This window comes from Stegostoma tigrinum, chromosome 22, assembly GCF_030684315.1.
Source record: "Stegostoma tigrinum isolate sSteTig4 chromosome 22, sSteTig4.hap1, whole genome shotgun sequence".
Classification (NCBI taxonomy): domain Eukaryota; kingdom Metazoa; phylum Chordata; class Chondrichthyes; order Orectolobiformes; family Stegostomatidae; genus Stegostoma; species Stegostoma tigrinum.
The window spans coordinates 21,092,039-21,106,796 of NC_081375.1; the positions used below are offsets into that span (position 1 = coordinate 21,092,039).

At 41.8% G+C, this 14,758-nt stretch overlaps 1 protein-coding gene across 4 annotated transcripts in view; it reads left to right on the forward strand.

The window, feature by feature from the left end:
• LOC125463577 (transmembrane channel-like protein 6) overlaps positions 1-14,758 on the forward strand; it is a 100,935-nt gene that overhangs the window by 10,036 nt on the left and 76,141 nt on the right. Inside the window, exon 1 of one of the 4 annotated variants that reach the window (XM_059653682.1) lies at positions 1,921-2,007. The exons of the other annotated variants lie outside the window; for them this stretch is intronic. The gene's annotated coding sequence lies outside the window, so the exon portion shown is untranslated. Of the gene's footprint in view, positions 1-1,920; positions 2,008-14,758 lie in introns of those variants that run through there. 4 annotated transcript variants of the gene reach the window in all.

Genomic DNA, 14,758 nt, shown 5'->3' on the forward strand with positions numbered 1-14,758 from the left:
CAATCTCAACATTGTGCTGAGTCAATGTGCTATCTTTACTAAAGCTGTTTTGTGTAATCCTTTGGTAAATCCCACAGATGCATTTCTTGGTGATTTAGAGAAGGTGGTAGAAGATACCTAGAGAACAATGCTAAATCTTTTTGTATGGTTGCTTCATTACAAATCAACTAACAAAGACAGCAAAGCTGCAACTTTAGTTCAAGTTATCTTTGAAAATGATAACTTTTATTAGTATTGCCTTCTCAGGAAAGAATCCAAATGCCATGTTGTAAAAACAGTTGATATTTTTCCAGGGATGTTGCTACCCTATTATTAAGATCAAATGTTACTGTACTTTTTTCTAGATTGTGATGGTTTTTCACTTGATTTGGCTGGCAATCATGACGTGAACTACAACACGCTGTTTCAGAGGGAGCCACACTGTGGGTTTTCAAGCGTTCCCTTCTTTGAAATGAAGGGTTTCTTTTTGTCAATCTTGAAGTTAGTTCCTATGACTAGTAAATGACTTTGCAGACATTTCTTTTTAAATTTGGTTTCAAACAGGAATTATCTTGCTCAGGGTTTGGTCTGATGAGGTTCCTGGATTCTTTACACACCAGTCAAATCAACAAGTATGCACAAAATGAAAGGTGACCAGGACGCTGAACGTTGATGCAAGTCTTGCCTGTGAGTCAGAAGGTTGTCAGTTGAAGACTGCTGTGGGAATTGGTCAGAAGTCACCAGGTTATATCCAGCAGGTTTGTTTGAAATCACAAGCTTTCAGAGCACTGCTTCTTTGTAAGGTGACCTCCACTTTGTGGGAATCGGAGTGTGTGTCTTGACTACCGCTTCAATATGGTATCTACAAGAGCAGCAGTACATTGAGCACCATTTGATGTTCATGTGCATAAGTCCAGGTTGACTGGTCAATCAACTCATTACTCCTTACAGGGAACTGTACTGAAATCACATTTCAAGAATAGGTCATTGGTTACATAGCTGGACTGCACTGCAGTAACTTATCATGGCTCCTTTGCTAGCATCTCCCAAACTTGCAACTTCTAACACTGAGAAGAACCAGAGCAATGACTGATGGCAGAGCACTGAGCGATATTTTCAAGTCACACATCTTCCCAGCTTGATGCTGTATCCCTGTTCCTCCATTGCTGAATCTAAATCTTGGAACTTGTTTTTATTCATTCATGGGATGAGGAGGTCACTGGCCAGGCAGCACTTATTGCACATCCCTAATTGCCCAGAAGGCAGTTCAGAGTCAACCACATTGCTGTGGGTCTGGAGTCACATGTAGGCCAGACCGGGTAAGGATGGCAGTTTCCTTCCCTAAAGGACATTAGTGAACCAGATGGGCTTTTTCCCGACAATGGACAATGGATTCATGGTCACCATTGGATTCTTAATTCCAGATCATGTTTTTTTTTATCTTTGAAGACAGATTCCAATCTGGGTCTGCACAGTGTTATCTGGTCTCTGGATTAACAGTTCAGCAGTAATACCAGTAGGCCATCGCCTGTCCTAACTCCCCACCTAACGGTGCGTTGTAACATCATTAGGACCAATAGGGTTCAACAAAGTTTGTTGCCTTGTTCGGTATGGTTTAGAATGTGCAACAAATGTTGGCCTTGACGGTGCTACCCACGTTGTGTCAATAAATTTTAGAAAGTTCTACTAATAATTGAGACTATCAGCAAAAGTAAATGTAATCGAAGCAGTATTTTCTAACATCAGGAATTTGTTTACTCACTAACTTTTATTCATTGATTCTTTGCTTGTAATTTTGCGAGTTCAAGACATGCCTGAAGCACAGTTAATGTATTTCTTCAGCCTGCATTTCACCCTTAATTAGAAATCTGTCTCAAGCTGCGAGCATATCCAGGAAATGAGCTTCTGCTGATGTAGGAAGTTCCGAGTTGTGCAGCAGTCCTAGGAGAAAACAGGGGAGTCGAGGCACAATGTTGTGGCAGCTAATCGATGTTGCACTTCATGTAGGAGTAGCTGTTACTCAGAAAGGTAATCACTCCCTAATTTTATTATCCATCTTCCATGCAGGTAGTGCATAACATCAAAATAATGTCATCCCTCTTTTCTATATGAGCCTGTGATGTTTTTTCCTTCACTTATGGCACGTGGGTGGCGCAGACTGAGCCACTTTTGAAAGGAATGGAGATAGTGGATTTAGACCCAACAACACTGAGGGATTGCTGATGTAGTTCCACGTCAGGATGTGATTCGGAGGGGAACTTGCATATTATGGTGGTGCTCCCATGCATTTGCTACCCTGGTGCTCTCTCATTGGTAGTGGTTGTGGATTTGGAAGGTACTGTCTAAGCATCTTTGACGAATTTCTGCAATGCATTTTGTAGACAGTGCACGTAGCTACTATTGAACATTTACTGTTGAAGGGAGTGAATGTTTATTGACACGGTGCCAGTCAGTGTGGGCTGTTTTGTCCTGAATGGCATCCAGCAGTTGGCTGAGTGCCATTCCAGCAGCATTCAGGCAAGTGGAAGGAATTCCAACACATACCTGACTTGTGTGGACTTGCTTTGGGGAGTTAAGAGACGAGTAACTTGCCGCATCATTTCTAACCTCTTACCAGCTTTTGCAGCCACAATATTTGTGTGGCTGAAGGAAACAAAAAAAAGAGCAGGAGAAACTCAGCAGGCCTGGCAGTATCTGCAGAGAGAGGAACAGTTCACATTTCAAGTCCAGCGGGTTTTGAGAAGATTTGTAGCTCAGGTTGAGGTTCTGGATGTGAGTTTGCTCGCTGAGCTGGAAGATTATTTTTCAGACGTTTCGTCACCATTCTAGGTAACGTCATCAGTGAGTCTCCGGTGAAGCGCTGGTGTTAACAGATATATAGAAAGCGGGACATAACACCAGCGCTTCACCGGAGGCTCACTGATGATGTTACCTAGAATGGTGACGAAACGTCTGAAAACTAACGTTCCAGCTCAGCGAGCAAACTCACATCCAGAATTTCAAGTCCAATATGAGTCATCTTCAGATTTGAAAGGGATCAGAAAATTTGTAGTTTCAGTGCTGGAGACAGAAGTGGGTGGAGGAGTCTGAGGGTTTTCAGAACCAAAGACAAAGGGGTTGCTAATTGCAGTGAAGGCAACATCTCTTTAAAATCTCTGGTTGTACACCACTGTGCCACCACTTCTGGATCTGTCTTAGGGTTTGCAGGGAAGGTGGTGATATAATCCGGAACATTTGCATGTAAGGTATGACCATTGATGCTTGGCGTTTTTTGTAAAATAGTGCTCCCAATTTTGGTGCAAGGCCCCTTCAACGATGGCCCCCACCTCCCAAAAGTAAAGAATGTTTTTCAGACTCTTGGAAGGCCCTTTACAATCTACAGTGCAGAAAGAGGCCATTCAGCCCATCGAGTCTTCATTTACCCTCTGAAGACCTTCCTGTCCACACCGCTACCCTAAGCCTATGAGTAGTAAGTGCACTCCCTACAGTTGCGGTAGTAATAAATTGATCCAGAACGAAATCTTGAAGGCATTTCACTCTGACGGGTTTGATTTTCGTTTATGTTGCGATTTAAGATGTGATAGATATTCAGCAGCATCGGGGGGAGAAATGAAACCAGCTGCTAATTTTGGCAATCTAAACTCTGCATGATGGTCAGCCGTTGAGCTTTTAGTTTCATATCCATTGTAGCTAATTCTTATCTATCTTGATATCACTCATATTTCCATACTCTGGATAAGAATCTGGAGAGGAGATGTTGGCTTAGTGTTTCCCGTTATTCTAAGAAGAATTGAAACTGCTGTCCTACTGCTGTTTTATTATCTGCAATCTAGCAATTTGGCAGTGGCCAGGAACAAATATTGAGTCATTGCATTGAATCATCACGTTGGCATATTTCGTTGAAAGAGATAGGGATGGGCAATTATTTCCTCAGCCATAAAGTTAATAAAACTGGCTTTGAGACATCATGGGTTTTTTAGATAAAGTGCAAATTCATTTATGGTTTGAGTGTACATTGCTTGATTTATTGATTGAGAATCTGGATTAATAGTCATTAATCTCTCCTGTCCTGTTGTTTCTACAGTAAATACTCCATTTGGTTTCTTATTTGGTAATTTTTCCAAAAATATTTTAGTCATATTTTTAAAAATTGTATTTTAAATTGGATATTGCAGAAGGTAATTTTGCTAGTGTCTAGAATAGCAGATGTATCAGCCCACGTGCCTGTAAAGTAGTGAGTAAGCAAAGTGACGTGCGATAAGAGGTTTTAAAAAATCGCTGTGGAATGTGGGAGTCTTTAGGCGTGGCCAGGATAAATTGCTCATCCCTAATCTCTGTGGCGAGCTAGACCGCATCAGTGGGGTTAAGAGTCGACTGCATTTTGTAGGTATGGTGTCCCATGTAGGCCAGATTGTCATCCTTCTAAACTCCATTGTGTAGAGACTCAGAGCCCTCAACCACTCCATATATGACAAGCCCTTCATCCTCAAGATCATTCTTGTAAATCTCTTCTGGACCTCTTCGAACGCAGTTCGTCCTTCCTTTGGTACGGTGCACAAAACCACTCATAGTGTTCCTATTGCGTTCTGACTAGCACCTTGTACACTTTGAGCCTTGCTATGCATCTCTGCTCTTTGTATTCTAGCCCTCTTTAAACAAATGCAAATATTGCGTTTGCCTTCCTAAATGCCAAATGAAGCTGCATATTAAGAGACTCCTGATCTAGGACATCTTAGTCCCGTTACACTGCAAATTTCTAAATCCTTTGCCCATTTAGAAAAATAGTCCATGCTTCTGTTTTCTGATCCAAGTGCATAACCTCACACTTTCCCACACTGCATTTCATCTGCTACTTTGTCCACTGTTCTAGCCTATCCAAGTGCTTCTGCAGCCTTCCCACCTCCTCAACACTATCTTTGTGTCGCCTGTGAATTTAGCAACAATGTCCCCAGTTCCTTCATCCAGATCATTAATGTGTAAAACGGTCCTGCCACTGATCCCTGTGAAACTTCGCTAGTCGCCTGCTGCCATCGCAAAATAGATCACTTTGTCCCTACTCTCTGCCTTCTGCCATTTAGCCAATCCTGTATACATGCCAGTACCTTGCAGGAACACCATGGGCTCTTATCTTATGTAGCAGCCTCCTGTGGGGCACTTCTAGAAATGCAAATAGATCATGCCACTAGCTCTCCTTTGTCTAACTTGCTTGTTACCTTCTCAAAGTATTGTAACAGATTTGTCAGGCATACCCGGCCTTGCCAGACTGTGCTGACTCAAACCTATTTTACCATACACTTCCAAGTCCTCTGAAATCTCATCCTTAATAATGGACTCAAAGTCTTACCACTTTCAAAGGTCAGGCTAACCTGCTTACTGTCTCCTGTCTTCTGCCTCCCTCCCTTAAACAGGGTGTTGCATCAGTTCAGAAAGAAGAACTGCTATGCAAATTGACCTCTCTACCCTTGAGGAGAGCTGTCTTCTTGCAGAGGGGCTGCTGAAAGATCACATCAGAGGATACACCTTCTACTTCAAAGGAAACACTTATTGCAACCCATGTGTCCATACAGTTGGTTTTGCCAAATTGAATGGGTCTTGATGCTCTTGCAGAACTCCCCAATTGTATAAATGAAAGGCTTGTAACGCTCAGCCGTATCCAGTACACTTCCAAAGTCAGAGCTTATGCCTGACCCATGACTCTAAGAAAGATATTAAGGAAGAGTTCTATTGTGACCTTGACAAAATGCTCAATGAGAACCCAAAATAAATGTTTCTGGAGAGTTTAATGCCAGTGTTCGATCTGACTCTGCTGTGACAGTGTGCTCAGCCTGGCCTCATTGTAAAACCCTCCTCTTCCAACAGACGGGCAAAATAAAGTCTGTATCTTTTATTTTTGTATAGTTTTGTTTATGGCCTGAAATGGGTAAAGGACAATTTTAGAAACTGGATGTGAAAGGAATGACTGCACATCTTTAAAAAGCAAGTCACAATAACTCGTTATAGGTCGTGTCTACTGCCTCTTTGACTTGTCAGGGTTGGGGGTGGTGCAGTTTGCAGATGGGTTGGTACTAGATGTGAGGACCCAATGAGATTTGGCAGGCAACATGTAGCTGATTGATTTAATTTGTGCTCAGCTTTGGATGACAAAGGCCACTTACCTGCTTGCCAGCAGTTATATGATTGGTTCCTGGGTAGCAGATCAGCTTGTGGGTATGAATGATATTGCCAGAAGCATTTGGACCTCTGGAAGAGGAAGTGATGTCTTTCTCTCTGCAGTCAAAGAAACCTAAGGCATGAAGAAAGCCACTTTGTTTTCCTTCACCAGTTGCTGTAAGGTGTGGCTTTTAAATAATAACTGAATCACTTTGCAAGTAATGTAGCAGTTATTTGTGTCTTCTGAAAAATAGCAAAGAAAGAATCTGAAGAAAGAAATTAGCAAACAGCAAGCCATGGCAAATGAAATGATAATCTCAGCAAATTCTCTGGACCATCAAACTACCTTCCTGTATTTTATTTCCCTCCACCCTTAACACCAACGTCTTCTGAGCATGTCTGCTTGTCTGCATGTGTGTATGGGGAGTTTCTAGAAGGGGGCTAGAGTTTTAACTAGTGGAGGTAAGTGTTCATAATTATAGTTGATTACATGGCTAGAATCTATTTTATTTATAATAATTCTTGTTAAGTAGAGAAGTCTGATCCATGCTCACTGTTTGCCTGGGTCTTAACAGAAATAAATTGGGGGATTTTTGCAAACTTTTATTAAAATCTTTTGTGATGACTTTGGGAATAGCTGGGCTTAATTTCCAGCAGGGTATAGCAATATGAAACCATATAGTGCCATTTTAGAAGGAAGTCAGCATTGGCACTTCCTGGATTATATCATTGCTGATATCAAAGATCTAAGTGATATCTGTTTCACCTAGTTCCATGTGGGTGACTTGTGCATGTTGGACAGATTAGCAATTTGAAATGTCTTTGTGCTAGGTGAAAGTGTAAGAGCCAAAGATTTGGGAACAAGAAGAAAATTATTAACATTGCCTGCCTTCATTGGTGAGTGCATTGAGCACAGAAGTTGGGATGTCATGTTGCAGCAGTACAGGACATTGGTGAGGTCCCTTTTAGAATACTGCATTCAAATGTGGCAACCTGCTATAGAAAGGATGTTGTTAAACTGGAAATGGGTCATAAAAGGTTTATAAGGATGTTGCCAGGATTGGAGAGTTTGAGTGATAGGGAAAAGCTGAATAGGCTGGCGCTTTACTTCCTGGAACATTGGAGGCTGAGGGGTGACCATATAGAGGGCATGGATAGGTTGAATTGCTAAAGTATTTTTCCCAGGTAGGGGAGCCTAAAATGGCAGGGCATAGTTTTAAGGTAAGAGAGGAAAGATTTAAAAGACATCTGAGGGGTAACTTTTTCACACAATGGGTGGTACATGTACAGAACGGGCTGCCAGAGGAAGTGGTGGAGGCTGGTACAATTACAACATTTAAAAAGCATCTGGTTGGGTACATGAATAGGATAGGTTTAGAGGGATATGGGCCAAATTCTGGTAAATGGGGCTAGATTTATTTAGAAAATCTCATTGGTGTGGACCGAAAGTTCTGTTTCTGTACTGAATTACCCTATGACTATTTCAGCCCTAAAGTAGTCCAAAGAAGAGAGAAATTTCAAGTGTAGCTATGACCGATCTGGAAAATTCACAATCCAACTCAGTTCCAGAACAGGGAGATGAAATAACGGCAGCTGTACTGGACTCCCTTTGATCGGGCTGCTGGGTTCGAGCATTGTTATCAGCTAAATTTGCAAATTTTGATAAAATCTTTTGTGACTGGTTTAATGAAAGTACTGAACCAGGAGACTGCCTGGAACAAAAACAAGCATCCCTTACAACCTCACAGAATGACTAAGGTCACAAGTCAAGAAAGCAACATTCCAAAAGCTGAAGTCTGACGTCCAAAACAAATCTGGAAGGTGAAGGTCACACAGTGGGAAGGAAAAGCACAAGAGGGTAACACGATAGCTCAGTAGTTAGCACTGTTTGCTCACAGCACCAGGGACCCGGGTTTGATTCCACCTTCAGGCAATTGTCTGTGTGGAGTTTGCACATGCTCCCCATGTCTGCGTGGTTTCCTCTGGGTGCTCCCATTTTCCCCCCACAGTTCCAGAGATGTACAGGTTAGGTGGATTGACCACAGTAAATTGCCCATAGTGTCCAGGGAAGTGCAGGCTAGAATGAAAAGCCATGGGAAATGTGGGGTTATGGGGATGGGGACGCAAACTCTTTGGCAGGTCAGTGCCGGCTAGATAGGCCAAATGCCCTCTTTTCATGCTGTGGGGACTCTACGATTTAGAGATCCAACAGTATGTTGAGCCTCCTAAGCAAACCAGGGCTATGCAAAGACAAAGACCAACAGACAGAAGATGAAAAAATTTCATGCTGGCTTCGGAAAAGTAGCAATTGTAACTATCAGCACAAAGAAATCATGCAGAATTACTGAGGATTATTTTCCTATGGCCATAGCATAGAATATTATAACTTAGATTCTTCCAAATTCCCTACTTCCTGTGGCTGAGGAAATTCCCCCAGATGAGGGGTATTTAATGGACATAATAGGGCCCTCATCCTCCAGTTGGAGATAGCCTATGCCTTCCCCTTAGCTGTATCCACTTTGTTTGCTTCAACATTCCTTGTGCCTCCAGGGTGCAAGAACACTACTTCCAAATTACTCAGAAGTGTGGCTGACTGATAATGAGTGTCTGAAAGCTGTGAGGCACAGAGACAGAGATGAAGCAGACAGGTTGCTACAGTTTTGGGTAACAGCAGGAAGGCACTTCCTGTGTGTGTCAAGTTGTCAGCTTGTTAGAGTGGGTGTGTAGATGCAAGTTCTCTGAACAATTCTTGACTTCAAGAAATTTGTGTTCAGCTTTAAAGTGTTCACACTTCTGTAATTGATTTTAAAAGCCGAGCCACTAAAACTGGGCTAACTAGAGGGAAGAGAGACGTAGATGAAATGTGAGACAGAACTGATCACAAAAAATGATAGTTGTTACATTTGGACATCAGTGCCTCGAGGTACTTGTAGTATCTAATCAGATCAATTCGCAAACAAATCCAAGCTAAGTAAACATAGAGTAAGCTGATCAATTGTTTTAATTCCAAATTTGGGCTGACTTTGCCCAGGCAGTGAGCGATGAAGAGATTTCTTCTTCACTCTTGAGACCAAGAAAAGGTTGGATGTTGATGAAAATAAACAGTTTTCCTCACACGTTCTAATGATTTAATGAAGCGATCAGCTCCATGTGTTTTTCTCAAGCTTCTTAGGCCATTTCTTGACCTCCCACAGCAGTTGTATCCACCTCGGATTAATTTGTGATGAGCTATAACTATTCTTCTGCCAACAAGATCCACCCACACAGGCTCTATGCTAGTTCCTATTTCTTGGTTATCTGTGTGGTTTTCTTCCTTTTTAGCCTGGTTTCACAGTTTCCATAGTATTTTTTTTATTATCCTTATGCTTATCACTTTCACATGCCTAGAGATTGTCTGCTATTATCTGTGATGTCTCGCCTAGGTGATCTAAGTCCAGCAATTAATTTGTCGGAGTTCAATTAATCACTTCTCAAACACAATTATGCTGGGTGAAAAATGCTCGCCATGCCAGGCATGCTTGTATCTCATGAAAGAAATTAAAACCTAGTCATAAAGGGAGCTTTTCCAACCTTAATGACATGTGACACAGACATATATCGGTTTCCATAGCTGAATATTCCTGCAACAGGTCAGCCTGTTGTTAAAAGCTGTATCTTAAGGGTCACCTCTCCAAGTCAAGCATGTAAATTCAAGAGATTCTTGTGTCCTGATTACCTTCCATAACAGTCTACACTATCACCATGTTACGACTGTGTTTTCCATCACCATCAAATCCTGGAGTGGGACTTGAACCTGGAGATCTTGGCTCCAAGACTGAAACATTAACTTCTGCACCACAAGGCCTCTGCCCGATGCTGAGCCTCTGGGCTCTGAATAAGTTGGCTCTGGGCAGACTCCCAAATCAGAACATGCTTGGAGTTACACAGGAGATGTGAGCACGATTGGCACTGAGTTAGCATTCTTACTGACCGATTTGGAAAATGTAACTCGTCTGGTGAAGTACTTCTGGATGTCATTCAGGCATATTGTCAAATGTTAGAGGCGCGTTATGCTTTCTCAGTTCTTTGCTGTATTTTGTCTAGTAACATAGTGTTCAAAAGGAGAAAACTCTTTAACTTCACACCGAAAAGACCTCGTCTTTTGATGAAATAAAGTTTTAGTAGTTATTTCTCATTTATACCATATCTGAATGGATTATTTGGTATGCTGTGCAACAGCAGTAGCCTCTAGTTTTACTCCAAGGAAACGCAAATCCTATTTAAGACACTGCTTATTAATTGCTACAACTGGTTCATAGTTTCAGTGCAGTTTTTTTCCCTGTGTTTGCTTAATCCAAAGGAAACTATAAACTTCGGACAGTTGCAGTGACAATCATACTGTGTCAGTCTCTTTCTGTTGTGCACTACATGTGATGTGGTCACAGTGTCCCTTTAAGATAAGAAAAATAGACAAAAGCTGAAACTTCAAACTTGATATTTTGGCAAGTCTCGACAAGACTAAATAGGAAACACATTTTTGTTCTCAATTCTCTCAGGCTGTTCCTTTTCTCAGGACCTTGGTTCATTAATAGCTGCCAGCCCCTTTTTAACATCGGGAAGTTTTTTTTTCCACTCAGGCACTTTGTACTTGTTCAGGTAATTAACTAGGAGGACAGTTACAGATTTCCTTGTTTTTCTTTATTCAGATTTAACTTACGTGTGAGTAGACAGTTGTACAATATCACATGCAATTATGTGACAGGGTTTGTAATCCAGAGGCAGCAAAAAAATTGGGAGACAAGTTCAAATTCAACAATGGCCACCAGGGACTTCAAAGTCAGTTAGCTAAGAAGTTGGCATCAGCAATGTGATCATGTCACTGATTTGTTTTAAAGGCCCCTGAATGACATTTGTGGACAAAATGGAAAGGGAACTACTGTTCTTATCCAGTCTGTTCTGTGTTTGACTCCAAATCCATGATAATGTGGTTCACGCTTAATTGCCTCATGCAATGGTCTTGCAAACTATTTGGTTCTACCATAGCATATGTCTCAGAACCACTGCCTACAGCAAGGATAAGGCTATATAAGAAATGTTGTGCCTACTGTAGTCCCTGTAGTTGTCTGTGTTGTGGAATCCTGACTCAGTGTCGGCCAGTGTTGATGACCTTTTTCTGATGGAAGTGCTGTGTAAGGTCATTGAACTGAAACATTAACTGTTTCTCTCCACAGATGCCCCCTGACCTCCTCGAGTTTTTCCAGCTTTTTTTGTTCTTGCTTTGGATTTCCAGCATCCGCTGTATTTTGCTAATGTTCAGAGTTGAACATTGAACTGAATGCTTTTGCCGTGAATAATGGAAGCTTTTTCTGAAGCAAAGTTCCCTTCAAACTTGTATTCAATGCATTAGATTTCGTTAAATTAAGATAACAGGAAGTAAATTGTGAGAATATTTGTCCTTCAGGTCTTTTAACCTTTGATATTATCCTTGACCTTTGAAGTTTCCAATTTGCTGAAAAAACTAAATTCCCATTACTTTAAGATCAGGAATTCAGAGGTGGGGGGAAAATGTCTTTATTTTAGTGTCCTCTCGAGTAAATGTTTTTGTGCAGATCTCATTATAGTGCTTGCATTTATGCAGAATGGAAAAGTAACTTTGAGCCAGAATACATTCTTGTTCATGAGATGCTCTTAGAAGTTTGTGGTGCTCTACTGTCCGTGTCTCTCAGTACTTTAAAAATAGTTATCTTGTCGGAATCCTCACATCATACCTAATTGACTGGCCCAGTTGATCATTCTGTCTCCCAAGTCAGAAGGCTGTGGGTTCAAATCCCACGTCAGGAAGTGAGCACATAATTGAAGCAGATCTAAAATTGAATGGCGGAGTAGGCTCAGCAGGGCTGAACGGTGTTCTCTGATCCCTATTTCTTGTGGTCTCTTAAGCTGAACACTGTGGATACTGGAAATCTGTTCTCTCTCAGTAGGTGCTGCTTGCTCGGCTGCAGTACCATATTTTGTTTTTACATTGTTATGATCCGAGCTGGTATGTCAGTATGTTGAACTGTTACAGAGTCCAATCACATGATGTCAGAAAACCATCTTTAATCTCTGAGGGACAATCCAACGTAATTAGATAAATACACGACAGTAACCCTGGACAAATGTGGTCCTAGAGTCAAGATAACAAAGTGTAGGGCTGGATGAACACAGCAGGCCAAGCAGCAGCTTTTGTGCTCCACACTTTGTAATCTCGGATTCTCCAGCATCTGCAGTTCCCATTACCTCTGATCCTAGCATCAAACCTGGCTTGATAGGCTGAGTTTTAACATTACTTTGCTTTACCATTGAGGTCAGTTACTGAAAATATTCACAAGAGGCTGCCAATGTACTTTTAACGAAATAACATTTATTACACAGAAGTAAAGCATGAGCCAAAGTATAACAGGAGAACACCTGGAGTGACATCATTACAAACAGAAAGATTCATCCCTTTTAGTGCAGTAACTCCCCAGCCTGACTGCTTAAAAACAATTGTTTCTCTATCTCTATCTCTCTTTCTCTTTCTCCACCCTCAAGATGACTTTTTGTAAGTGCTGTTTTGAAGTCCAAGTTTAAAATGACCTTCCTGACCTTGTGTTTTTTTTTGAAAAAGGCATGTCACACCTTCACAGAACTGAAAGACTGAAATCCAATTTTCCACCATCTTCGAACCCAAGATCTCAAATGATAATTATATTATGCAGCTTCTTGCCAATATCAGGAACGAAAGTTATACTTTTAACTTATTTTCACTACTTTCTGAAAGGTGTATGTGCAGTAGAAATATGAAAAGGAAAACCAACATCAGTGATAGGAATTGAAGATCAAAAAAATTACAGATACACAATGGGATAACAAGGTGTGGAGCTGGATGAACACAGCAGGCCAAGCAGCATCAGAGGAGCAGGAAAGCTGACGTTTCGGGCCTAGAGCCGCCTTCGGAAATGGGGGAGGGGGAGAGAGGCTGATGGAAGATGGATTGAGGAGAGGATAGGTGGAGAGGAGACAGACTGGTCAAAGAGGTGGGGATGGAGCCAGTAAAAGTGTGGGGAGGTAGGGAGGACAGACAGGTCAAGGAGGTGGGATGAGGTTAGTAGGTAGGAGATGGGTGTGGGGCTTGAGGTGGGAGGAGGGACAAGTTAAGGAGGCAGGGACGAGCTAGGCTGGTTTTGGGATGCAGAAGGGAGAGGGGAGATTTTGAAGTTTGTGAAGTCCACATTGATACCATTGGGCTGCAGTGTTCCCAAGTGGAATATGAGTTGCTGTTCCTACTGTCAACCCTCAATATACTTGTACGTGTTACATCAGCAGTCAGAGAGGACATGCTGGAGGGCTCATCCATTGAGGCAATATGGGTAGACTCAAAAATAAGATGGGTGAAATGCCTCCGATAATGTTAGAATATAAGACACGCACACCCCCCACCTCACCAGCCACCAAGACATTGAGGAACAAATATGTGGACTGATTATGGCAGGGTGCAGTAAAGACAGAATTGTCAGATGGGTGGCCTTTAACTTCTTCAGTATTGACTGGGACTCCTTTAGAGAAAGAGGCTTAGACAGGACAGATTTATTAAGTGCACCCAAGAGGGTTTCTTGAAACACTGTGTGGATAGCCCAAGTAGAGGAGGGACCATACTGGACTTTGTACTGGCTGATGAGCCTGGCCAAGTGACTGACCTTTAAGTAGAAGACCATTTTGGAAACAGTAATCACAACTCGTTAAGTTTTTAAGATAGCTATGAACAAGGATAAGTCAAGACCTTGTGGGAAGGTACTAAATTGGAGGAGGCCAAATTACGTCAGTGTTAAGTAGGAGCTAGGGAGTGTTAATTGGGTCAAGCTGGTATCAGGCAAGTCCACATTTGACATATGGGAACTGTTTGAAGACGCTGGGGAAGAGTTCAAAACCAGGATATTTCCATGAGGGGAAGGACAAGGATAGCGATGCATGGCAACCTTGGATAACAAGGGAGGTTGTGAATTTGGTCAAAAGAGGAAAAGAAGCATATCTAAGGTTTAGGAAGCTAAAATTGGACAGGGCCCATGAAGAATGTAAGGGAAGCAGGGAATTAGGAGAGCAAGAAGAGCTACGAAATGACCTTGGGAAGTATTCTGTAGTATTCAAGGCATTCTATAGATACATTAAAAACAAAAGGATAACTAGGAAGAAAGTCGGACCACTCGAGGAGAAAGGAGAAAACTTGTGCTGTAAGGCAGAGAATGTGGGTGAGATCCTAAATGATTACTCTGCATTGGTATTCACTCAAAAAAGGATATGGATTATAGGGAGATTTGTGTGGAGCATGCTAATATGCTAAGGCATTTTGAGATCAAGAAGGAAGTGGTGTTGGATCTCTTGAAGAGCATTTAGGTGGACAAGTCCCCAGGGCCTGATGGTATCTACCCCACGTTATTGAGGGATAGTCAAGAAAGGAGATTGCTGGGACCTTGGCCAAGATCTTTGTATCCTTGTTAGCCCTGGAGAGGTCCTGGAGGACTGGAGAATAGCTAATGTTATTCCCCTGTTCAATAGAGATAATCCAGGAAACTACAGATTCTTGAGTCTCACATCAGTGTATTGGAAGCTATTGTAGAAAATTCTTAGGCAT